General features: G+C 49.5%; 1 protein-coding gene across 1 annotated transcript in view; it reads left to right on the plus strand.

Moving 5' to 3' along the window:
• The window catches only part of LOC115087490 (disintegrin and metalloproteinase domain-containing protein 33-like), a 369144-nt gene that overhangs the window by 228854 nt on the left and 116697 nt on the right, over positions 1-23593 (plus strand).

The following is a 23593-nucleotide window of genomic DNA, read 5'->3' on the forward strand; positions in this document are numbered from 1 at the left end:
GTGGGGAGGAGCTATGAGGGCAGAGAGGTGCTGGAAGCAGGGCACCATGTTAAATGCAACTCCTATGCATCTTGGCCTGGGTCCTTACAATAATCTGCAAAGAATGTGAAATACCCCTGATATTGTAAAAGATTCTCCCCCGTGATGCTGTTGCTGCAAGTGAAAGGAGTACCTGCTTTCATCTGCCCTGAAAAAAAAAAAAACGTATTGCGCATACGTGACTGTGGGAATGAGCAGCGATTCCCACAGGCCCGGAGACAAAACTAACCTGATACCAGCCTTTCTTAAAACATAATCTTTATTCACAGCTTCAGTCATATACACAACAGTAGACTTCCTTTACCTTCAGACAGTATACTCTCTGTTCTGCTTCGTCTCAGCTCAGTGTTTGGACAGTGTTATGTTACAGAAGCTGCCTTCCTCCTGGAGGCCTAGGTCTGGTCTGGTTATCACCACCTGGATCCCAGCAATTATTCTCCAGTTTCCGGTTATGCCCTCTGAGCCCCACCTGCCCCACAGGATCCCGCCAATAGAGCATACTCTCCTTAAGGCATTTAAGGTGGACCAGGCGTCTAGCCTGGACCAGCCTGGTCCTGCACAGATAAATAGGGGAACACTCGGGGCACCGCCTCACATACCCCTCCCCTCAGCTTGTACCCACCTGGCCAAGCATTCCTATTCCCTCTTGGATCTCCCATTCAGGAGAGTCCAAGACATCCCATTCCCCTTCCTCTGGCTTCCCACCGGATATGCTTGGGAGCAGGGTGCTAGTTACCTGTTCATCCCCATCACTTAGGGTTACCTTCGACAGTGTCACAACCATCACCCAGTGTGTCATTCGTGCAGTGTACATCCCCAGTCCTTTAAGTCCTTTGCTGGCTCTGGGTTCAAATTCCACCCCAATGGAGCTTTATGGACCAACTGGGGAACCAGCTGTGCCTGCTTCTTGGCATCTGGTATCGCTGATGTAGAGCCCCTCCTTGGCTCCTCTGAATCCTCAGTTGCTGGAGTTTCCTCAGTGCCAACCTTTAAGCTCTCCATGGACTTTTCCTCCAGGTTCTCCACAGCACCTCCCTCTGGGCTGTCCACAGTTTACACCTCTGTATACTCTAGCCACTTGCCCACACTGATCGCTGGCTCCTTCTCAGCATCACTAACTGGGGTCTCCGCAGCACCACCCTCTGTGCTTTCCATGGCATCTCTCACTTGCCTTTCCATGCCCCCTCTCTCTGGGCTTCTCATGGGAGTTGGCTATCACCTCCAGACAGGGTTTGGACAATCTACAGGGTCTTCCTCCGGACCTCCTTCTGGCCGATCAGTATTGCAGCCCGCTGGCCACTCAATAGTGCATCCTCCTGAGTAGTCTGTGTCGCCTTCCCTAGGGCTCTCTGTAACCCCTCAGGGTTCTTCACCATCCCCCTTCTTGGGGCTTCTCACAGGAGCAGTCTCTGGGTGCCCAGTAGTGTTTGGGTACTCTACAGGGTCTTCCTCAGGACTACCTGTATCACCATCCTCTGGCTTCTCAATGCTGACTCCCTTCTGGGCTCACTGCTGCCTCTCCTCCTATGACGTATTGCCAGAGCTCACCGAGCATCTGGTCAATCTTTGCTACAATCACCTTTACCGCTGCCACCGTCTGTATCCATCCATCTCCCTGCCCAGCCAGGCCTCCTGGGAGCGGGCTTTCTGGTTTCTCAGCCTTGGCTTGCCTCTGAGGCACCCATACCTCCAGCCTCATGTTCTTTCTTGCCTCTGGCTCTGGAGAGCTGGAACTCCTACCAGCCAGACATACATACATGGCTGCACTCCTTCCCTGCAGAGCAGCTTACTTGCTGGAAGAGGGCCCCTCCCTGTTTCTATTCACCATCTGGCAGCTTTTCCAGGGCCACACCCTGTTTAGCACAGCCTTGCTGCACCAGTGTTCCTTCCTCTTTTCTTTTTTTCAAGGCAAAAAAAAAATGGTTTAAAAAGCTTGCATAACCAGCAATAACTAAATCACTTTTAATCACTTTCTACCTCCAGCTGGGCTTCTCCCATTAGCTGATACAAACCTACCACTTCCTGGCTGTCCCTGCAACCAGGCCCACTCACAGTTTCCTCTCTACCTGAGACTTTTAAACTTTGGGATTTTTTTTATCTTCAGTGCAGCTTCTGAGCCACACCCTTTCACAAGCTACCGTGCTTTGTACACCCCTGTGCTCTGCACTTTGTTTTAGAGCCACAAGCCCTCTGTGTTCTGTACTATATTTAGAAACACAGGTCCTCTTCACAACTCTTTCTTTACTCCAAACAGACACTTTTTTTGGAGGCTGGATTTTTCTTTTCTATGCAAAGCTTTAGAAAAACTCCCATGCATGACACCGTATGTGAGAACGAGCAGTGATTCTCACAGGCCTAGAGACAAAATTAGCCTGACTCCAGCCTTTCTTAAAACATAATCTTTATTCACAGTTTCAATCATATACACAACAGTAGACTGCATTTACCTTCAGGTAGTGTACTCTCTCCCCTCACAATTTGTATTGCTTTATCTCAGCTCAGTGTTTGGACAGTGTTACTTTACAGGAGCTGCCTTCCTCCCAGAGACCTGGGCCTGGCCTGGTTACCCCCACCTGAATTCCAGCTCTTATTTCCCATTCTCTGGTTACGTATCTAAGACGCGTGCTTTAACCAAAGCGTATCAGATAGTGCTCATCGCCTTTAAATTGCATATAAATGAAGACATTAGCTATTACCGTCTGATGCAGGATAGTGCACCCCAAAGGCTGCACGTCCAATGCACATTTTTTTTATACCAGAAAATAATCTCCAGCTTTGAAGGTGGAGTAAAGATTACTTGCAGGCAAGGGCTCTTGAGAAACATGAAAAATGTGGTCCTGTGTGTTGCAATAAATGTGCCCCTTGTATGGTAGGGTTGTTTAAGAGAGATTAGTATAAGATTTAGTTATTTGGAAAAATTAAAAAATGGTTATAGGGGATTAGTGGCATGGAGCATGATGATTAGCTAAAGGACACCTTAAAAGACCATGGGTGATTCCTTTCCTTTTGGTAAATAGGAAATGCAGATTTCTGTAACTTCATGTAAGGGATGCACTTTTGCTAGGAATCCACAATTTAGACGTCCATGAACCCAATGCAATATACTTTTGAATGCCAGACACGCGCATTTCTCCCTAGCACTCCCTTTTCGTATGCCGCTTAGATTTCTTTCTCATTAGAATATTGCATCGGGTGCACAAGGGATGTGGGTGCTCAATATGAGTGCCTTTTGCACACGTCTTATTGCATCAGCCTGTGAGAGATTAACACTTGTATACAGTAGTTGCCTTATACATAGGGAACCTAAGAAACAGGCCAGGGAAACAGTGAAGGGACAGGAGATGTAGAGTGAAGGTAAAAATGAAAAAGGTTTTGTAGCCACCACCATGAAGACCTGCATAGGATGGGGTCAGAGCTGGGGGCAGGGGCTGCCCACAGTACCCACCCACGATAACCTTGGGCTCCCCAAACAATTCAGTTCTGGCTGGGCTCCTGATTAGTGTTGCTGTGGCACGGCAGGTTTGCTACACATGTGCCGAGTGGGGTTTTTGTTTTGCATTATTTCACAGTTTATTATTTAATGTGATACGTTTAATATAACATCTCAAACCAGCTGCGCCTGGTAGCGGAGGGAGTTTGTGTTATTGTTACTGTTAGATGAAACCGGAATTTGAGTATTATGTTTGGTATGGTGAGGTGCATGGGGAAATATCCTGCTCTGTGCCTTTTGTTCTGGGGGGGAGGTGTCGTGTGTGGATACAGAGTGTATATTCACAGAACTGGAGGTACAGGATTTACATTGAGTTTGTCTTGTACAACAAGAATGAACTTCCCAGGATACGCTGGGTATGATCTCAGTCTCTCATATTGACTGCTAGTGCTATTCTTAATACTGGCTTTGTGCCGAACAGTTTCTTTCTGAAGCTTGTATGGTGTAACATATACAGGCAACGTATCAAGGTGAGTGGCACCCAAACAGTTGGCACTGTGTCTGCATCCTCTTTTCACATTTTCTTGGTCTCTGATTTCATCTCTTGGAGCTTACCTACGTAGTACAGAATAGTCACTTAGTGCTGACACTTCTATTAGTAATGCTGTTTTTGTCATTTTCTCCTTTACCACCATGTCTGGTTTTCTAGCTTCAAGCTCTTAATTGGTCGGTCTGGGAATGAATAATTATACGCTTATGATTTGTGGGAAGAAGATATGTAAGAAAGAATGACATTAACTTTAAATGTAGAGAGAAGAAATTGGCAGTGGGAGCTTGGGGTGGAGTTGGGGTGGTGCTTGATTGATTGGCTAGGCCCTCCCCAACCAAAAGGTTGTTCTGCTGTCCCTGTTATTACCATCCAGCCCCATGGGGGATAACAGGAGGCCCAGTGATTAGAGCAGTGGGCTATGAACCAGGGAAACCAGGACTCAAATTCTGCTTCTCCCACCAACACTCCTCCTGACCTTGGCCAAGTCACGTTTTTCCCCATTGTCTCAAATACTCCATTTAGAATGTAAGCTCTTTGGGGCAGGGACTTATACATGAAAGAATGTTGTAAACCGCCTTGAGCTAAACATGTTGGAAAGGTGGTGTAAAACTGCAAACTATTATTATTAACAAATGGAATCCAGCATGATCTTAGGAGACAAAACAGAGAAAATAGATCAACATAATGTGGGAAATATTTAAAATTCTATCAAAGGTATGTAAAATAGAAAAAAACATTTTTTGTGAGACCCCAGACTCTTATGAATCATTCCCAGCACTGCACAGACTAGCTGTCTAAGACAAAGATTCCCAAGCCTGTCCTGGGGTAACGCTAGTTAGTCAGGGTTTCAAGATATCCATAATGAATATGCATGAGAGAACATTTTTCCAGGACGGGTCTGGGAACCACTGGTCTAAGAGGACAAGATATTAACATAAGAACATAAGACATGCCATACTAGGTCAGACCAAGGGTCCATCAAGCCCAGTATCCTTTTTCCTACAGTGGCCAATCCAAGTCACAAGTACCTGGCAAATACCCAAACATTAGATAGATCACAAGCTACTATTGCTTATTAATTACCGTCACAGCAGTTAATGGATTTATCTTCTAGGAACTTATCCAAACCTTTTTTAAACCTAGTTACACTAACTGCTGTAACCATATCCTCTTGCAAAGAATTCCAGACCTTAACTATGCGCTGAGTGAAAAAGAGTTTTCTTCAATTTGTTTTAAATGAGCTACTTGCTAACTTCATGGAGTGCCCCTTGGTCCTTCTATTATCTGAGAGAGTAAATAACTGATTTACATTAACTTGTTCAAGTCTTTTCATGATTTTGTAGACTTCTATCATATCCCCCCCTCAGTCTCTTCTCCAAACTGAACAGCCCTAAATTCTTCAGCCTTTCTTCATAGGGCAGCCATTTCATGCCCTTTATCATTTTGGTTGCCCTTCTCTGCACTTTCTCCAGTGCACCTATATCCTTTTTGAGATGCGGCGACCAGAACTGTACACAGTATTTAAGGTGCAGTCTCACCATGAAGCAATACAGAGGCATTATGACATCTTCTGTTTTATTTTCCATTCCCTTCTTAATAATTCCTAACATTCTGTTTGCTTTTTTAATCGCCACAGCACACTGGGCTGACAATTTCAATGTATTATCCACTATGACACCTAGAGCTCTTTCCTGGGTGGTAACTTCTAATATAGAACCTAACATTGATTAACTACAGCAAGGGTTATTTTTCCCTATATGCATCACTTTGCACTTGGCAGATGAAATTTAACATGGACATTTGGAAGCCCAATCTTCCAGTCTTGCAAGGTCCTCCTGCAATTCATTACAATCTGCTTGAGATTTAACTACTCTGCATAATTTTATGTCATCCGCAAATTTCATCACCTAACTCGTTATACTCTTTCCAGATCATCTATATAAATAAAAATGTTAAATAGTTTGGACAAAATCGCTAATCTCAGAAACCACTGAACCGATTGCTTTCAAATTTGGACACAAGCTTCATTTCGCATACAGGAAGGTTCTTCTTTACTTACATTACAGATATGTCACACCTGTGACAGGTAAAATAGGTTTAAAATTTTTTTCCAGAAAACAGCAACATCTGCTGGACGTAAGCGCCATCTGTTACACCTTACACTTACACATGCTACACTAATCATTTCACCAGTCCAGGTCCACGTTTCACTTCCATTTTAACACATTCGCGCACTTTTTTTTCGCCGGAAGATAACTATTTCCTTTACAGATAAAATACACCCACCACCCTCCTCACACCCCCCACACACATGCCAAATTGATTTACTTCCCAGGTCCTCACAACACACACAAAACCTGACAGAAGTCCGGGAGGCTCCAGCGGGGGGCAAGGACCGGTCCAGGACACATCTCCTGGACTACAGCCGTCGGCTGCCAGCAATCAACATGGCGCCGACGGCCCTTTCCCTTACTATGCCACTCGGGGACACCAATGGCGGCAGTAGCCCATGTGACACAGTAAGGGCGAGGGCCCCTTGGCGCCATTTTCAGGACTGGCAGCCGGTCAACCTTTGTCCTTACTATGTCAGAGGACCTACCGCTGCCTTTGCTCCACCCCACTGACATAGTAAGCGCAAAGGGCCGTCGGAACCCGTTTCAGTGCTCGCGGCCGACGGACCAACGCCAATACATCACTCTCGGACCACTCCTGAACGCCCGCTCCACGGACTGACATTTTTATTAGGTCTTGGGGGGTCTAGAGGGTGGGGGGTGGTGATGAATTTATTGCGAACATCTTGGGGAGGGGTCACGAGGGGGGGGGCAGGTTTCATTCATTCAGCAACTCTGGGGCGGGCAGGGGGGCTACTGTTTTTCGCAGGGCTGGGGGAGGGGGGGCAGGAGAGTGTGGGGTGGTTAGTTTAAGAGAACTTTTCTCATAGGGTTGTTTTTTGGGGGAAGGGGAAGGTTCACACACAAATACATACACTAAACTTGCACAATCTCGGGAACGCACCAAAATAGCCCTCCCCAGACCACAAAACAAATTTGGAAGTGCAAATTTGGTTAGGCACTCCCCTATTTGGCTACATAACACGCACAGACGCCCAGGGACAGACCACATGTAGCACCAACAATTTTAATTTCCCAGGTCTTGGGAGGGGGCAGGAGGGTGGGGGGGTTATTATTTGATTTAAAGGGTTGGGATTGGGGGGGGGGGTTGGGGTGGGGAGGTTCCCACAGAAATTGAAAGACAAAGGTTTTCTGATCTGAAGGGTAGGCAGTAGGCGGGGGGAGGTGACAGTGAGGGGAGGGAAAATGAGGGGGGAGGTGAGTGTCAGGGGAGGGAGAATGAGGGGAGAGGTGAGTGTGAGGGGAGAGAGTTGGAGTGGGGGCAGGGGAGGGAAGGGGGGGGGGGTGAGTGACCAAGGGGGAGGAGGATGAGTGACTGAGGTAAATGAGCAAGGGGAAGGGGGAGGGAGGGCAAAGAACCTGACTCTGCCACTGCAACACGTGGCCGGGTACCGCTAGTTTATAAATATATTAAAAAGCACCAGTCCAAGTACAGATCCCTGAGGCACTCCACTGTTTACCTTTTCCACTGTGAAAACTGACCATTTAATTCTACTCTCTGTTTCCTGTCTTATCAACCTGCAATTCACAAAAGGATATCGCCTCCTATCCCATGACTTTTTAGTTTTCTTAGAAGCCTCTCATGAGGGACTTTGTCGAATGCCTTCTGAAAATCCAAATACACCACATCTACTGGTTCACCTTTGTCCACATGTTTATTCATCCCTTCAAAAAAAATGTAGGAGATTTGTGAGGCAAGGCTTCCCTTGGGTAAATCCATGCTGGCTGTGTCCCATCAAACCATGTCTATGGTGTTCTGTGTAGACAAATAGTGATGGAAGTTTGGAACTCATTAATGGGGGAGCAATGCTGGACCTGGTGTTCACAAATGGAGAAAGTATCTCTAATGTCCAGGTAGGTGCCCACCTGAGCACCAGTGATCATCAGATGGTATGGACAGACACAGTGCCAAATCAGAGAGAAGTCACATGAAGATCAAAGTCCAGGATTTAAAAAAATACACACTTTGTTAAAACGGGGAGGTACCATGAGGAAGAACTAGAAGATTGGGTGAAGTGGAACAACAGTGGTACAAATTAAAGAGAACTATTATTAAGGCAACAAATCTTTATGTAAGAAAAGCAAATAAAAACAAGAGGAAAAGGAAACCAATATGGGCCTCTTTAAAGATGGCTGAAAAAATAAAGGTAAAAAGATCAGAATTGAAAAAGTATAAAGGAACTCAAAAAGAGGAAGACAGGGAAGAATATTTGCGGAAACTGAAAGAGACGAGGAAGGAAATCAGGAAGCAAAAGCTTGAGTGGAAGAAAGAATCGCTAAAGAGGTAAAGTGAGGAAACAAAACATTTTTCAGATATTTATTTATTTATTTGTTTATTTATTTATTTATTTATGAGCTTTTCTTTACCGACATTCGTAAAGCACATCATGCCGATTTACAATGATCTGAAAGGAGGAAAATTACAATAAACGAGGGGAGGGGAGATTGGGCAGGCAAGAAAGGGGAGAAGAGGGAAGGGGAGGAGATGAGGAGGAAGTAAAGGAAGGAGATGGAAATCAGTAATAAACTGGGTACAAAGGAACTGCGTACCAGATAGAAGTGAATGCAATAGGAACTATATACATCTTATATATCACTATATACATCTATAGACATCCTATCCGTCAAGGCTGCTATCAATTGCATAAATATGTAGGAAGTAAAAGGCTGAAATGAAGGAAGGTAGTTGAGGAGGAGCTAAGGTGAGAGCGCTGAGGTAGCGAAGGGGCAAGAGAATGGATTGAGGAAGTCATCATGGAAGTACTGTTCAGGGGAGACAGTCTATGTTTGGTTTGTATCAGGGTAGGCCTGCTTGAAGAGCCATGTCTTGACTCCTTTCTTAAATTTGTGCAGGGATATATCAGGGATATATCCCTGATATATCAGGGAAGGAAGGAAGGCCAGGGATGGTATTGTAAGATTAAAAGGAGACAAGATGAGAAAAAAGCAGAAATCTTAAACAAATGCTTCAGCTTGATGTTCACTAAAGAAGACTCTGGAGGAGGACTATTGGTGTTTGGCAAGGGTGCAAATGGTAGTGGGGCAGATACTACCCCATTTACAGAAGAGAGTGTTTGGGTGTAATCAGCAAAACTGAAAGTGGACAAGGCCATGGGGCCTGATGAGACACATCCCAGAATACTAAAGGAGCTCAGAGAGGTGCTGGCGGGTCCGCTGAAAGACTTATTCAGTAGATCTCTGGAAACGTGTGTCATGTCGCAAGATTGGAGAAGGGTGTTGAGGGTCCTGCTTCACGAAAGTGGGAGCAGAAAAGAGGCTGAAAACTAAAGGCCAGTTAGCCTTACCTCGTTGGTGAGATAATTAATGGAGCCACTGATGATGAAAGTATAGTCAGCAATCTACAATCTAATGAGTTGCAGTATCCAAGCCAATGTGGTTTTACTAGAGAAAGGTCATGTCAAATTAATATGACTTTTTTGACTAGGCAACTACAGAATTAGGTCTAGGAGGAGCACTTGATATGATTTATCTGGATTTCACACTGTCCTACATAGGAGGCTCATGAATAAACTGAGAAGCCTGGGAGTGTGTTGTGTTTTGCGCCCATGGCCGACCGCGGGCGCGCCCCCCCCTACCTGGCCGCGGCGGCGACCCACCGCGGCAAACAACCCGAAGGAAGCCCAGACCCAGGGCAGTCGTTCCTGCAGGCTGGAGTGGGCCCGCGGGGTACCCACTCACCGGGAACCCTCCTAGCATCCCCGGGGCTCAGCATCTCACTGCCAGGAGAATCCAAGATGGCCGCCGCCATGGGATCCAAGATGGCCGCCGTCAACTCATTTGCATTTAAAGGGACCTGGTCCCTTTAACTAGGCTCACCTTCTTCCAATGATCCAGAGCAGAGGAAGTATATAGGGAGGCTTCCTCTGCTCATTCCTCGACTTGGCAACGTCTCTTGCGAGTGTTGTTTGAGTCTGCTTGCCTCGGTGAGTTCCTGCTTCTTGCTCCTGTTACGTGTTGGTGTTCCTGGTTCCTGACTTCGGATTGGCTTACGGTGATTCTCTGGTTCTTGACTTCGGATTGGCTTACGGTGATTCTCTGGTTCCTGACTTCGGATTGGCAAGCGGCGATTCTCTGGTGCACGACCTTGGACTGGTGAGCGACGACCCTCTGGCACTCGACCTAGGACTCCTCCAAGACTCCGTCTCCAAGGGCCCACCTAAGTCCCAGCGGCCCGGGTCCCTACGGGCTCCTCCTGGGGGGACTGCGGGCTTCCAGGGCGAAGCTCCAGTTGGCCTTTGCACCATTGCTCTGACCTCCCTAGGTCCACCTAAGTCCCAGCGGTCGGGTCCCTACTGGCTCCTCCCGGGGGGACCGCAGACCACCAGTGGTGAAGACTCAGCGCCTCATCTCGTCTCTTCATCGCCTCTGTATTCGCCTCAGCCTCCAGTGCCAAGGGTCAGCCGGTCCCGCCTCCTGTTCTGCCTCGCCACCCGACAAGAGACCCTACGGATCCTCCGAAAGGTATACCATCCTCTTGTCGGCCAAGTGTCCACAAGCCTGAGCATAACAGAGTGGGTGCCAAGGTGGTGGAATGGATTATAAATTGGTTGACTGACAAACAATAGTGAGTGGTGGTAAGTGGAACTTACTTTGAGGAGAAAAGTGCCTCAAGGATTGGTTCTGGGGTCAGTTCCTTTCAATATCTTTGTGAGTGACATAGAGGAAAGGGTAGAAGGAAAAGTTTGTCTTTTTGCAGACGACACCAAGATCCGCAACAATTGTACACACCTGAAGGGGTAGAGAGAATGAAAAGTGATCTAAGAAAGTTTGAGGTTTGAGTTTGAGGTTTGGCAACTGGGATTCAGTGCCAAGAAATGCAGAGTCATGCATTTGGGGTGTGGAAATCTATAGGAGCTCTATGTGATAGGGAGTGAAAGATTGATGTGCACAGACCAGAAAAGAGACTTCAGGGCGATAATGTGAGAATCTGAAGGCAGCAAAGCAATGTAAAGAGATGGTGGCTAAAGCTAGAAGGATGCTGGGCTGCACAGAGCGAGGAATAACCAGCAGGGAAAAGGAATGATAATGCCCCTATACAGGTCCCTGGTGAGGCCTCACCTGGAGTACTGTGTTCAATTCTGGAGACCGTATCTCAAAAAGGATAAGAGACAGGATGGAAGCAATCCAGAGAAAGGTGACCAAAATTGTATGGGGTCTGCACAAAAAACTTATGAGATGAGACTGAAGGACCTAAATATGTATACCCAGGGGAGATATGATACAGACTTCTAACTACCTGAAGGGTATTAATGATACATGGGAATCAAGCCTTTTCTAGGGGACTTGATATGAAGCTCCAGGAAACTTTTCTTCATTGAAAGGATGGTGGATGCATAGCTTGCCCTCCTGGAAGAGGCAGTGAAGAGAAAAACATTAATGGAATTCAAAAGGATTTGGGATAAACACAGAGAAGTCAATATTGAAAACCTAGCCATTCGGTTAAGTTAGCCAGATAGAAATATCTGGCTATCTTAGATGGGATATTCAGCTGCATGGCTATACTACTGAATACCCTCAGAAAAATTGCTACTTGGACAGAAAAGTCTTATCTGTTGAAGTTTAGACCTGCTATTGAAGAGGTCTAACTTAGCTGAATAAGTTATCCTTCTAAGACTGAATATCACTACTTAGCCAGATAGCTGGATAAGTGGTAATATAACCGATATTCAGCGGCTGCTAGATAGCCGGATAAGTCCCACTTATCCGGCTATCTAGCATTTGAATACCGATCTCAGAGTATCCTGAATGGCTTAAGGATGGAAATGAAGAAAAGGGCTAACCTTTGTTAATTGATGTTAGGGATGTGCAGCAGGGACAGATTCGTCCCCTTTGGTATTCAGATTCGTTGGGACCCAAATCCGTTGCATCCGTTCTTGGGGGACCCCGATTCATTTATTAGTTTCATATGTATTAGTTTCCCAAAAAAGCCCCATTCCAACCCTTTAAATTTAATTTACTACAACCCCCCACCCTCCTGACCCCCCCAAGACTTGCCAAAGATCCCTGGTGGTCCAGCGGGGGTCCTGGAGCGATCGCCTGCGCTCGGGCCGTCGGCTGCCAGTATTCAAAATGGCGCCGATAGCCTTTGCCCTTACTATGTCACAGGGGCTACTGGTGCCATTGGGCAGGGACTTTTGGCAAGTCTTGGGGGGGGACTCCTGACCTCCCCAAGACTTTCCAAAAGTCCCTGGTGGTCCAGCAGGGGTCCTGGAGCGATCTGCACTCGGGCTGTCAGCTGCCGGTATTCAAAATGGCGCCGATAGCCCCGTGACATAGTAAGGGCAAAGGCTATCGGCGCCATTTTGAATACCGGCAGCCGACAGCCCGCGTGCAGGAGATCGCTCCAGGACCCCCGCTGGACCACCAGGGACTTTTGGCAAGTCTTGGGGGGTCAGGAGGGTGGGGGTTTATTCGTTAGTGATATGTTGTATTCGTGTGGGTTCGCCATATGTTTCATGAGCCCCACGAATACAACGAATATGGCGTATACATTACGGATTGCCAATATGTTGCAAACTAATGCACACCCTAATTGGTGTAACCTGCACGGAGCAGCAGATATTACCCTTAACAGAAGACATGAGAGGGTAACCTGATGGAGTTGCAGCCATTACTCTAAAAAAGTAAAAAATCTTACTGGGCAGACTAGATAGACTATTTTGGTCTGCTTTTTCAATCATTTACTATGCTACAGTGTTACTATATTTTATTCCTAATCTGCCAGATGTAATCCAGTTGCTGTCAGGCTGTCAGGTAATTTCATTTTGTAGTTTTCTTATTCTTCTAATAGAGAAGCCAAACGGTTAGCATAAAGAGAAAAGACAAATGACTTACAAAACATGTTATTTTTTGTTTGGAAAATGTAGCTGTTTGCCCTTCAGTAAACCACTGATAATTGACTCAGTAATAAGAAACCTAACCTCAGTAGTAAGAAAGAGGGAACATTTCTACATTTAAAGGTGAATTTTAAAAGCCTGACACTCACCAAAAGTAGGAGATATGCGAATATGTTGGTCCGGCATGCGCCAAGCGGATTTTGAAAGCTGCCCGAGGACACACATATCTCCTGCTGTGCGCACAAATGGAAAGTTCCAAGAAAGAGCCGGGGAATGGGCGTGGTCTGGGTGGGGCATGGGCGTATCTGGGTTTCAACTTCAAATGAGTGCATAAATACTTATGCGCACAGGCGCATACCAGGGTCCCGCTGCCGTGTAACTTTACTTCTGCTATGGAGAATGTGTACTTAATAAAATAAAGATAAATAGATATATTGCAGGGTTTTTAAGAGTTGGGGCTAACTGGGGAGAAGGGAGGCTTTTAAATTAGGGAGGATTGGAAGTTTTATCTCTTACCTGAGTGAACTGGGAACGAACTGGGAAAACTGGTAATGGCATTGGCACGCATCTATTAAAATTCTCCCACTTGTGCAGAAGCGGCATTTGCGAGCATAGGCGCATGTCCACTTAAAATTGTGCGCACACGTGTGCACGTTCTGGCTATTTTATAACATGCATACATATCTGCGCGCACATTATGAAATGGGCGCGGACCTACAAAGAGTGCACGTGTGCCTGTTTAAAAGTTACCACCTCTGTGTATTTATTTATTTGAGTAATTTATAGCTTGCACAATCCAAATGCTCTTGGAGGATAACAGAAATTATTTATTTATTTATTTATTTAGCATTTTTCTATACCGACCTTCATGGTTGAATACCATATCATGCCATCTTATCAAATTACATACACAATCGTGTATGGTTGAATACCTTATCATGGTTGAATACCTTATCATGCCATCTTATCAAATTACATACACAATCGTTAAATAAACAGGATAGTACAATAAGACCATACAAAAAAAGAATTAAGCAGGTCCATGTTCAAAAGCCATTTAGACATATAACATAACATAACATAATAATTATTTGTCTAAGTGATTTACCCGGCTATATTCAACTTTTATCTGGCTTAATTCTAGCCGGCTAATAAGCTTGGGGGTTAGAATTTAGCTGGATAAGTTAGGGGCGGTCCAGGAGTATAACTGGGAGGAGTTGGGTTGGAGTTAGCTGGATGACTTAGCCCTCTAATGGGCCGATACAGTATTGGAGCGCACTGTTAGCCCGTGTTTGACCGCACGTTTTCCACGCGCTATTACCCCTTACAGTATAAGGAATAAAAATACCAATTAAGATAGCCGGCTATATTCAGTAGTGTGGCTGCACTGCTGAATATGCCTTCAGAGTTAGTCAATAACTTTGCTATCCGTACTGTGTCTGAATATAGGCCTTAATTTTTTTTTTTTAAATCAGTGTAAATTAAAAACAATAAAAACAAAACAAAACAATATACAATAACAAAAAGACAAAAAAATATGTAAAAAAAAACCTTATTATAAAATTAAATTAAAAATGGGGAAGGGAGAGCAATATACTCAGGAAAAAAGTCCTATCCTAAAATTACCCTCCTCAGAATAACTAAAAAGCATGCTTGGAGTTCACAATGCTTGCACTTTTAGTCAAATTAAGAAGGGGTGTTCCTGGTCGCTTGTTTAGGTCAGAGGAGTCACCTGCAGACTCAGAACGGAATTTTCAAATCTGCATGCCTACTCCCTCTCCTTAGGTCTTCCACCCAAAGAAACAGGAAGTGCAAAATTCCCACATGCTTTGGCCACTAGGCATTGGTATAAGCTTCGCCTGTAGCTTTCTTTGAAGATTGTCTACAAAACTACCAGCAGATTTTGCATCTAGGCGGGATCATGGAAACTGACCTTTATTTTACTGCTTGTGGCTCCCCCTCCCAGTGCACATCCTGGCGGCCACCATTTGCTTTGATACGTTTTGTTTTGTGTGCTTGGCTCTACAAATGTAAGAGGAGGCGATCCGGGCCCGTCCGGAATCGCCGCCCATAACATGGGCGCGAGCACAGAGACGGACGAGCAGGGGAGGGAGCTGTGGGGGGGGGGGGGGGGGGAGGGAGGGGGAAGGAGTGAGCTGGCGGGGCGCCAATGGGAGGCAGCATCTTTCGAATGCTGCGCTCCCATTGGTGGTTAGGCAGGGTAGCAAGGGGAAAGCGTAGGGAGAGGGTCAGTTGAGACCCAGGCAGCGTAGCAAGCAGAGCATTTCTGTGTGCTGCGTGTCTGAGTCCCAGCTGCCTCGTGCGCTTACATTTGCCTTGCTGCGGCGTCTCTCGAAATCATGCGGCGTTCCCGGGCGCAAGCGGCGCCGAAATCGCGGGCTCGATCCTCCCGCGCGTCTTCGGCGGCTCCCCCCAAACGGCCTCTCTCCCCGGCTACTTCTTGTCCTTTGCCGGCTCCGGACCTGGTGAGTCCCGCTGCCCCTACTGCCCCCGCTTCACTCATTTCCCCACTCGCTTCTAGCCCCGCCCGCCCCCCTCCCGTTCACGCCTTCGCTGCTGCGGACTCTGGGGAAAGCGGCCCGGAGCCGGATACCCCCCCCCCCTAGCATCAGCCCGGGTTCTCACTTCGGCCTTTTCGCGGCCCCTCCAGTCGGTGAGGCTCTGGCCTTGCCTGCCCTGCCCGCGTGGTCGGCAATCCCTCCCCCTCCAACGGCTGCCTTCCTCCCGGCCCTCCCAGAGCCATTGCTGCCTCCCCTGGCTTCGGGGCCTTGCCCCGTTTCATCTTCCCCTGAGGGGAGACCACCCTCTGGACTTCTGGCAGCCTCTTCCATTGCACCTAGCCCCGTCCTTGCCCGGGCACGCTCCCGCACGGGCCGGTCCCGGGTAGGCCGGTCTTCTGCGGGAGCGGACCCTGCGGTTCGCCATTATGGCGCAGCTCGGCGGCCTTTCCCGCCGCAATCCCCCGTGTCCTCTTCTCGGGGTAGGCGTCGCACCTCTGCCCCTCCACTGCCTTGCCCCCCTACCGCGCCCGCCCCGGCTGTCACGGCAGAGTTGATAGCCGAGGTTTTAAATCACTTGGCCAGGTCCGGGTACCGCTTTGTTTCCGGCCCTGGCGACGGTGGTGTGGGTGGTGGCGCGGGCTTCGGCGGATGGCCGCCCATGCCGGGGGTCTCGATGGGCGCCCCAATTTTCCCTGCTGCCACCGGTCCAGCTGCTGACCATCCTGGCGTGTCTTGGCACCGGGAGCAGCCTCTGCCTGCGAGCGCGGCGCGGCGCGCGGGGGTCCCAAGGGGACACGGCGGGCGGCCTTTTTTCACAGATGCTGCTGAGGACGATCTCCCTGGCCCGTCCAGCCGTGAAGCCTGGAGGAACCGGGAAGCCCAAGGTGCCAGGACCATGGCTGCACATTGTTCGGGAGACGGCGAGCGGCTGACGGCAGTAGGCACTGAGGCCTCGGACCAGCAGACGGAGGGCGCTCTCAGCGATCACGTCGATGTGGGTAAGGACGGGTCGCTGCGACGGGGTCGTCACAGTAACGGGAAGCGGCGCCGTTCTCGGGCTGCGTCCAGTGTTAGCTCTTCCTCCTCGGCTTCGAGCGTTAGTACGGATCAGCATAGTCGGCGGGTCTTGCTAGGGGAAGGTCCTAAATGTGAGGCGGGTCACCCGGCCGTGGTGCAGTTATCCGAATTGTGGGAGGAGGTCCCGACTCGAATGGTTAAGCGTATTCGCAAGTGCAAATTCGTTAATATATTCAAGCTTCTGGAAGGCAGACGGGGGGGGAAGAGGTTATCTAAGAAAGCAAAAAAGCGTCTTAGGAAATCCGGTTCGGCACCGCGCATTGCAAAAAACATCGTCAATTGGATGCGGGGGTTTTTACGGTTAGCCAGTGTAGTCAGTCACTTTGAGCCCTCCCAGTACGGTGCTTTGCTGTCCTACGCGGACAGCATTTTGGGTGCGTTCCGGGATTATGATGGTTGGGCCTGGCTCAACTATGACGAGAAATTCCGGGACAAGATGGCAGGGAACACGTATACGTCCTGGGGCTCCCAGGATATACATCTGTGGTTAACACAGATGACTAATAAGAGCGCAGGTGCTGTGCGCACCAGTCAGCGGGGTTCTGGAGCTCCCGTCCCCGTGGGTGCGGTGCCGGCCTCCGGGGCTGGTGCGTATTCCTTTCGAGCTGGGGGGGGCGCATAAAGGGGGAGCTAGCTCCGGGAGTGCGGGAGGGGCAACGGATGTTTGTTGGCGCTACAACAAACTTACGTGCCTGTTTCCTCAGTGTAAGTTCCGACACGCTTGCGCCACCTGCGGCGGCGCGCACTCTGCCCTTAAGTGTTCGCAAGGGGCAGGAATCGGGGTCCCTAAGGGGCCCAAATAGGTCACTCTTACTTCACAAGGCAGCCTCCCCTATTTTCGTTCCTGAATTGATCGCGGGTTTGAGTGCTTATCCGGATAGGATAGCCGCGGATCTCTTGCGAGACGGGTTCCGGGACGGTTTTCGTATCCCATATACGGGTCCGGGGCATGGGGGCAGGGCAAGAAATTCCAAGTCCGTCTTTCACCTGGCACAGGTGGCCAAGGCCAAATTGCAGGAGGAACTTGATTTGGGGCGTATTGTTGGCCCTTTTGCGGCTCGCCCATACGAGCAGATGCACTTATCCCCGTTGGCTGTCATTCCCAAAAAGGTAGCTGGGAAATTTCGCCTGATTCTGAATTTATCCCATCCGGCCGGGGGGTCGGTTAATGACTTTATTCCGAAAGCGGCGTGCGCGGTGAAGTATGCCTCCTTTGATGACGCGGTGGCGTTGGTGTGTAAAGCCGGGCCGGGAGCGTTGCTGGCGAAGGCTGACATTGAATCAGCCTTTCGCTTGCTGCCCATTCACCCGTCTTGTTTCCCTTTGTTGGGCTTCTCCTTTGAGGGCGGGTACTTCGTTGATCGTTGCTTGCCGATGGGCTGCGCAGTGTCGTGTGCGTTTTTTGAGGCGTTCAGCACATTTATACACTGGGCTACGATCCGGCACAACGGGTGCGCTGACTCGCTGCATTATCTCGATGACTTTTTCTTTGTTGGCCCCGGCGATTCGGATGCGTGTCAGCGGCAGTTGTGTGGTTTTCTCCACACGGCCGCACGTTTTGGCGTCCCTATAGCACACGACAAGACGGAGGGTCCTGTCACCCGCCTCACGTTCCTGGGGATTGAGCTGGATACCATGGCCATGGTTTGTCGTTTGCCATTAGATAAAGTACAGCAGCTGCGGACCTTGGTTCGCACGGTGAAGAGGGCGGCCAAGGTTACCTTGCGTCAGTTACAATCGTTGATCGGCTCCTTGAATTTTGCGTGTCGTGTCATCCCCATGGGCCGGGCGTTCATTCGTAGATTGTCCTTCCGGACGGTGGGAGTGCGGTTCGCTCATCACTTCATTCGCGTGTCCCGGCCGGTAAAAGCGGAATTGGCGATCTGGGAGGAATTTTTGCACTCGTTCAATGGCGTTTGCTTGATGCGGGAGCGAGAAGTGTCCACAGCCGAGCTGGAGTTGTATTCTGATGCTGCGGGGGCTTCGGGTTTGGGCCTCTATTTCCGCGGTCGGTGGTGTGCCGAGCCCTGGCCTCCTTCTTGGTTCGCTGAGGGTATCGTAAGGAACATTACCTTCCTTGAACTTTTCCCGATTGTGGTGGCCTTGACTATCTGGGGGCGGCACCTGGCAAATCGACAAATAGTCTGGTGGTGCGATAATTTCGCAGTCGTCCAGGTGGTGAACAAGCAATCCGCTAAGTGCCCCAAGGTGTCCGCTCTTTTACGAGTCATGGTCTTGTTATGCTTACAGTTGAATGTTCAGTTGCGTGCGCAACACGTTCCAGGGTCATTGAACCTCATAGCTGATGCTCTCTCTCGTTTTAAGTGGGACTCCTTTCGGGCAGCGGCACCTCAGGCAGAACGGCTGGGAGAGCCGGTCCCGGCGCACTTGTGGACCCTTGGCCTGACGACATCTGGGACTTGATCCGGTGTTCCGTGGCTCCGACGACGTGGAGATCCTATGTGGCGGGGAACGCTGCCGTCCATCGTTTTCTCTTATCCCAGGGCTGGTCCGGGGGTCGGGTGCCCGATTCGGCGGTCGTCAAGTTCATCTTGTGGGCTAAGTCCGCGGGTTTTTCCCTGGCGGCCGTTCGGGGTCAATTGGCCGGTTTTACGTTTTTTCGTAAATTGGCGGGTCACGTCCCTCCTTTGCGTAGTTTCCTAGTTACGAAGCTATTAGCCGGCTGGGGCAGGGGGGGCAGGTGTACGGATGGACAGACGACGGCCTATTCGGTATGGGGATTTGATCGCCTTGGCCTCCGGTCTGCGGACGATTTGTGACTCGGCTTACGAGCTGCTGTTGTTTCGTTTGGCTTTTTCTTGGGCCTTCTTTGGTGCTCTTCGCATCGGGGAATTGGTTGCACGGTCTAAGGCGGCCGGCGATCAGGCCGGTTTCCTGGTTGGGGATGTGTCCGTGTATGCGGAGAGCGTCACGCTTCGCATCCGGCGGTCCAAAACTGATCAACTGGGCAAGGGCGCCGTGATATCTTTAGTCCGGGCGGCGTGCGGGGTGGTGTGTCCGGTGCGGTTGGCGCAGGCGTATGTAGCGCTGCGGCCGGAGGTCGGGGGTCATTTTCTCGTGCATGCGGACGGCTCCCCTCTCACCCGGTATCAGTTTGTTGCTGTCTTGCGTAGGGTGGTGGGCAGTTTTGGGTGGGAGGTTGGACGTTATACGTCCCATTCATTTCGCATTGGTGCGGCTACCACGGCAGCGGAACTGGGCTGGTCGGTTGCGGGGATACAGGCGTTGGGGAGATGGAAGTCGGATGTGTTCCGGGCTTACGTGCGGCGGTAATGCGCGGTTCCTCCCCTTGGCTGCTTCGTAATCTGGCTTTTTGTCTTGCAGATCGGGTCAGGGGAGCATACAGCGGGGAATGTGCCTGGATCGTGGGTCATTCCTTTATTCACCGTGCCTATCGCCGGGCTAAGAAGCGGCCGAATGGCGAGAACTTGAATCTTGATCGTCGACACGTCACTGTGCGCTGGATCGGAAAAGGAGGGATGAAATGGGGGGAGCTCTGTGACATTTTGCAAGGCAATATTGATCGCTGGGGTGTCCCTCGCTGGGTCATCATTCATTTGGGTGGCAATAATATTGGGCACCTGACCTGTAGGGAATTGCTCAAAATGATGCGCAAGGATTTGGCATCTCTTCTTAATCGATTGCCCCACACTCACTTGGGTTGGTCGGATATGATTATTCGCTTACGCCACCAAGGTGAGCCTTTATGGCGCCATGGCGTCAAAAAATTGAACCGTCAAATAGGTAAATGGTTGGTCCGGGAGGGTGGTTTTTGGGTTCGGCATCAGTGGTCTTGGGACCTTTTGGAGGGTTATTTCCTGGGAGACGGGATCCACCTTTCCGAAGTTGGTATTGACCTGTTCAATAGTGCCTTGGAAGATGGGCTGCGTCGGCAGCTGGCTTCTGGGGCCGCAGTGGGGGTACAAAGACTGTAGCCAGATCTTTGTTGTGGCGGAAAACCCGAGCCATATGTTGGATTGTATTCTGATATTGTAATAGAATGTGCGGAAGGGGGGGGAGGAATGCCCGTGTGGCTTGGGCTGCTGCACGGGAAGGCCTAAAGAGCAAGGGGGGGGCCGATGCTCAGGCCGCAAGCTTACCCTCGCTGTGACGCGGCGGGGTGAGTAGGGGAAAAAGGGGGGCCAAATGCCTGCTTATCACCGGGCCGCGGTGTAAGCGAAGAGCGGGAGGCGGCGGAGGAAGTGGAGGAAGGGATGTTATTTGTATTGATGTTATGATGTTGGCTCGGGTTATGTTTAATAAAACTGCGGCCTTTTGTTATACCATACAGTTGTCATGTAGTATTATTTACAAAGGGAGGAGGAAGCGAGACTGCCGGAGCGATGGTCTCGGGTCCCTATGTTAGAGGAGGCGATCCGGGCCCGTCCGGAATCGCCGCCCATAACATGGGCGCGAGCACAGAGACGGACGAGCAGGGGAGGGAGCTGTGGGGGGGGGGGGGGGGGGGGGGAGGGGGAGGGATTGAGCTGGCGGGGCGCCAATGGGAGGCAGCATCTTTCGAATGCTGCGCTCCCATTGGTGGTTAGGCAGGGTAGCAAGGGGAAAGCGTAGGGAGAGGGTCAGTTGAGACCCAGGCAGCGTAGCAAGCAGAGCATTTCTACCCGCCCTCCCTCCCTTTGTTTGAGGTTTATTGCTGGTGCTTCTGTGTACATGTCGCAGTGGCGGCGGAAAACCCGAGCCATATGTTGGATTGTATTCTGATATTGTAATAGAATGTGCGGAAGGGGGGGGAGGAATGCCCGTGTGGCTTGGAGCTGCTGCACGGGAAGGCCTAAAGAGCAAGGGGGGGGCCGATGCTCAGGCCGCAAGCTTACCCTCGCTGTGACGCGGCGGGGTGAGTAGGGGAAAAAGGGGGGCCAAATGCCTGCTTATCACCGGGCCGCGGTGTAAGCGAAGAGCGGGAGGCGGCGGAGGAAGTGGAGGAAGGGATGTTATTTGTATTGATGTTATGATGTTGGCTCGGGTTATGTTTAATAAAACTGCGGCCTTTTGTTATACCATACAGTTGTCATGTAGTATTATTTACAAAGGGAGGAGGAAGCGAGACTGCCGGAGCGATGGTCTCGGGTCCCTATGTTATGTATATTTTACTCTTTTTTTTTTTTTTTTGTAACTGCAGCTTCCTATCCTCACAGCTAGTCCTGAAGTCAGGAGGTCAAAATCAGTAATGACCACTTTCTAAGGTGATCTTAGTTCACTTTATTTTCCAAAAACTATAGACTTCTGCCAGACTCTCTTTACGAATTCTTTCAGCCCTGCCTGCCGAGGAATGAGCATGCAAAACTCCTGAAAGCCTGGCATTACTATAACGACTCTGTTGGATATGTGACTCATGTCTGGCACAGCAACAGTCTCCCGGGACAGTGAAGAATCAGGAGAACGGATTCTCATAGGGTCTTCCGTCATTTGATTCTCATTCCCGTGCCATGCTGAAATTCTTCTAAAAATAGGCATCACTCATAATGGGAGGAGGAGCAAAAGGTTAGCAAGAGCTAGGAGAAAAGTGGCCAGAGGCTTTACATTGCTTTATAATCAGTAGCTGAATCAGTGCTGTGCAGTCATGTCAGCTGTTGCTTAGGTCAAGTATGAGAGAGCTGGCATTTTGTTGGGCTAGGGCCAAACTTCCTTAAATTTTAGTGAATCCATTGACTGGAAGATCTGTGGCCATCCTGTGCCTGGTTTAGCTACTTTAGGTATTTCTTCCCACACTCCCGTCCCTGCTTACCCTCTGTGTTCTCAGGTTTCAGGTTAACAATCTATAAAACTCTTCGTAGCTAAGCATCAGCTCCCAGATTTTTCTTCTTTGGAAGGAGCCTGAGGGTAAAGGTTAGGTTAAAAAAGGGGGAGGTCACCCCTCCCCCCAACCACCACCATTCCCCCTCCAAGTTTTATGTTGGTTGCCAAGCGAGCTTTCCATGCCATCTTATCAAAGAGTATACAAACTTGTGTGAGACGAGAGGGGGAAAAGAAAACATATATGGCTTGACGGAGCTTGGAACCGAACGTGAAATTATGAATCACGCTGAATATATTTTATAAACACATGCCTGAAGCCAGAGGCAGACACTAGGAGGGTTTGGATTGACAGATTAGACGGGAATTGTGTGCTGACCTCCTCTTTCCCTGGTCTTGTAGTCCCGCACCCTTCCTTTTAAGGCAGTTTTGTCATGGCGGGGGGGGGGGGGGGGGGGGGGGGGGGGGGGGGCTCTGCCTGCTTTCTCTGGACCTCAGTCCCTTCCCTAAGCACTTCAGCTGCTTCGGCTTTCAAAGATGCCCGTCCCAAGACGGTGCACATCTTTCACGCTGTCTTTCTGCCTGCGCGTGAATGTTTCCATGCTGATTGTGTGTTTGCGTGTCTGTCTGTCTGTCTGTGTGCACGCGAGGAATGGGAGCGAGACGGAGGAAAGATGGGGACAGTGCAGTGACAACAGCTAGACTCCCCTGCCTATTTAGGAGACCGCGGTGAAGTCTGGAAATGTCCGTATCTGGTTTTTGAATTATCTTTCAGTTACAACTTCGGTTAAACTTCCTGCAGGGTCATGTGATCTCTAGGTCACCGCAGTACTGACTCCAGCGCGGGCTGGACCGGGGTTTAGGAATTACTGAGCGCATGCTAGTGTCTGACGTAGGTGTGCTTTTGAGGATGGGGAGGCAGATCCCGCTCTGCCCGTCCACAGTGATAACCGTTAGTCGCTTTCTAGTGCAGGGCAGGCTTTGAAGTGACAACCCCCGGAGGATGAGAGTTTCTGTCTCTTCACAGGGCTACCCTGTCCTCGGTAGCTGGACTTATGAAGAAACGGGCAGTAGGCCAGTAGCCACATTAGAGTGGATTGCTTTCTCCCTGCACAGGGGAGACAGGAGCCCCTATGAAGCAGTAATTCGTCAGTTACTGGTTTTACAGCATGCTTGCATTTGTATCGTATTTCTTATATAACAAACAGCCT

This window comes from Rhinatrema bivittatum, chromosome 1, assembly GCF_901001135.1.
Source record: "Rhinatrema bivittatum chromosome 1, aRhiBiv1.1, whole genome shotgun sequence".
NCBI lineage: Eukaryota > Metazoa > Chordata > Amphibia > Gymnophiona > Rhinatrematidae > Rhinatrema > Rhinatrema bivittatum.